The sequence below is a fragment of the Pyxicephalus adspersus genome, chromosome 3 (genome assembly GCF_032062135.1).
Source record: "Pyxicephalus adspersus chromosome 3, UCB_Pads_2.0, whole genome shotgun sequence".
NCBI classification, from domain to species: Eukaryota; Metazoa; Chordata; class Amphibia; order Anura; family Pyxicephalidae; genus Pyxicephalus; species Pyxicephalus adspersus.
The window spans coordinates 124,272,599-124,276,288 of record NC_092860.1 but is presented as its reverse complement, the minus strand read 5'-3'; the positions used below and the strand labels follow the sequence as shown (position 1 = coordinate 124,276,288).

Sequence of the window (3,690 nt, the reverse complement as noted above, 5' to 3'; positions counted from 1 at the left end):
GCTTATTTTTCATTTTTCCCTAAAAAGGGGGGGCTGTCTTATTTGATGGCCCTGCCTTATCATCGGGGAAACACGGTAGTAAAGTCAATGTTCCCTATGCATAATTAATGAGGTATTTGCATGAACCACTATTAGTACATAAAATGGATCCATCCCAGCCACCTGCCCTCATCATAAAACAGTATAAATATGCTCAGCCTCATTAGAATAAATTGATACTTCCCAACTGATAAACAATAATCACTGCAGTAATAAAGTGCCATCACTGATAACTATGAGATAGGTTTGAGCCAACAGAGAGTTCTGTGTTTATGAGATGTTTAGCAAGTACAAACATACATACTGACTGTGCACTAGTAGAGGAAATAAAGCGTTAAAAAAAAAAAACATATATGCTGTAATGGAAACGTCTATACAAATCAGGATTAATTTATTAAATGAGTAGAAGCTAGTCATTGCTAGGATTGCTACGATTTTTGCTAGCTCATGATTAAAGTGAAAACCAGTTCATCCTATGGACTGGGCTCAATTATCATTCACCTTGCAAAGTGAAATTATTCCAATATTTTAGTAAAATAATCCCAGTGAATGTGCATTTACCATGTCATTCACTTCTAATAAATATAACGTAATAATATTAAAAAGTATTTATATAGTGGCAACATATTACGCAGCGCTGTACATTAAATAGGGGTTTCAAATAACAGATACAAACAATGACTCAGGAGGAAGACAGTATGAAACAATAAATGGTATACTGAAATATTCAATCTGCATTTATCACTATAATTTACCATTTTAATTCCTGTTTAAATTGGTAAAGTGGAGGAGAGTGCTTAAAAGGTATGTAAATCCTAACAATTAACTTTTCATATTTGCTCCATTTTGAAATTAAATGCATATAATGCATGACATGGTAGCTAAGATGTTCTTCAACCCTTTCACCCCTCTCACCTACCCTCGCCATGCCCCTTCCCTCCACTACATAATGAAGCATAACACACCACATTTCTTGGGTAATGGCTTTAATAGTCGCTTTACTGTTACACAAGTTTAAAAGGAAAACTGTTAACATATAAATATCTGTATGTTAAAAAATTATAAACTTAATAATTATAACAACAAAAACAATTTCTTTAAACATTTAAGTACAATTTTTTACTAACATCAGAACATACCACTTGCATAGCAATAAATGTACAGTTACATTCTTCTAGGTTGCAAGTCCTCAGAGGTACTGCTCACTTCACCATATCGTTTGGGGGTTTGCACTTTGGTCCTGATTTAGTAAAGCTCATTAAGGCTGGGGAGGATACACTTTCATCAGTAAAGCTGGGTGATCCAGTAAACCTGGAATGGATCAGGTCCAGGATTTAAAACATTTGCTAACAAATAGCAAATGACTTTTAAGAAATCCATTCCAGGTTTTCTGGATCACCTAGCTACACTAGTAAAAGTCCTCTCCAGCCTAGGAAAGTTTTAATAAATGAAGCCCTATGACTTATGTCAAGGTTACACCAGTTTAAGGACGAGAATAATTCTTGCAGTCCCTTGTTAACTACCACCTTAAAGGTAGCCAAATTAACCATAAACGTTCGCACTTAAGATGGTTCACCAAGCTGTTAAACACATCACTAAAAGATAAAAAGGACCCCAAATGCCTCCTCACCAATAAACATGGCTCACCCCTTTTCCACCGTTCTTTCATTTAGATGATTAGAGGATAGATGGGAGGGAAGCTTGCTCCCTTTCCACTACCTAACTTGGCCCACTTCTTGTCTTATCCTACCTCTTAAAACCTATTTCAGCCCCATAACCTGTATAACCTATCCCCACCCTTTCTTGGTTTAGCCTTTGGGCATGTCCAACCTTTGCTTATCTCCCTTTTCTCATCAGTTCCAGGTCACACTTTTTGTTTTATTTGTCGAATAAATGAAAAAAAACTATTGACAGTTCCAAAAATCTTGCAATCTAATAATGTTTTGTGCTCCCTACCTCTGTTACACTTTTTCAGTTAACAATGTATTCATTCAACATAGACTGCCTGCACCCCACTATGGAGCTTTCCCTTTGCTTGTCCCAATCCCAAAAACACAACAGTAAATGTGAGGAAATCCCTTCCCAGGGAGTTCTTCCTGCAACATGTGTCCCCTTTGGAGCTTATGTGTTGCCATGTATTCAATGTTCCAACACACAAATATGCACTGGCTTGAAATTAAAATGTTGCTTAGAAAGAAATCTTGTTTTTTTGCATTCCATAGTGTACACAATTACATCATTATTTAGATGTTTAGTGCACACTGCATTCTGGGTTAGTATGCAGGTCTATGGTCTCATAACATAGTGATTCATACCTACTTATGTTCATTCCTCATCACAAAATCAACCCCTTTGTGTAAAAAAACACATCACAACAGAAGATTACAACAATATTTTGTATACAGAAATGAATATGATACTACAATATCCTTACTGCAAAATTGTAAACACTCTAGATAATTGTCTCATGAGATGAACGATTGTGATTGTCTTGGGTGAAAATCTTGCATGTGTACATCTGTAGTGTTGGTCGAATATCTCACTATTCGATTCGACAGCTATTCGATCGAATAGTGAGACATTGTTCGAGTGATCGAATGCCGAAATCAAAAACCATTGAAGTCAATGGTGGGAGAATTTGGGTTATTTTTAGGGACTATTAAGGGCTGCATGAGCAATCAGATTGCTCTTGCAGCCCTTTACTAGTTGTATGTGTTCTTGGATAGAGTTTCTCTATCTAAGAACACAAGGCACTAGATGTGATAAATGGGGAAACTTGTCCCCATTCAACCTCTAGTGTCCGGGTCACAGCTGTGACCGCAAAGTTCCCACGGTCATGTGACTGTGGGAACTGAACTAGAGATAAACTCTGCAGTTCCACTACGATCTCCGGGTCACTACAGGTTAAATAACCCGTAGTGCCCCGGGGATCGCACACTCTTCTCAATGATTGCAGCCATGGCCATCTCGCAGTGGATAAAAGAAAAATGTAACAAATGTGTTATAATATTTCTGTGCTGTAAAGTGTATTACAGAGTAAAAGATATCATGTCATTGTAGGATAACCTGTAAAAAAAAAATAGTTAAATAAATACAAACACTCAATAAATTAATTTAACATTACTAATTTTTTTTATACTTTTTTTTCATTTTTTTATCCAAATTTTTACCATTGAATCTCATTTTTTTTCGGGTCAGGTCTACCTGAATTCGATCAGCCATATGCGGGTCGAATATAAGGACAACCCGAATTCAAACACCAACACTATACATCTGTCCTCTGGTGTCATTTCAATATACACCATGGTAGATCAATAAAAGACTAGAGATGACCACTGATATTTTCTATGAGGGAAGGATTCAGCAGGGTGACTCCCGCTGGTTCTCCCCTCCTGTGTACATAGTACTGGACAGCAATATGTGTACACTGTTTATCTAATTTTGCTAGAAATAATAAAGACTTAACCTATTATCAGTTACAGGCAGAATCTTGTAAGTGTAAGCAATAGGCAGACTTAGCTTGTCTTTAAGATAATACAATTTACCTTGAAAAATTAGTAAGAGTATTACAATATATAGTAGTAGTATAGTATACAATAATATAAATATAAATATATATATATATATATATATATATATAAATATATATAT

General features: G+C 35.8%; 1 long non-coding RNA gene across 1 annotated transcript in view; it reads right to left on the bottom strand.

Annotated features, from left to right (window-relative positions):
- The window catches only part of LOC140327810 (uncharacterized), a 15,106-nt gene that overhangs the window by 10,819 nt on the left and 597 nt on the right, over positions 1–3,690 (bottom strand). The gene's annotated exons all lie outside the window — the stretch shown is intronic.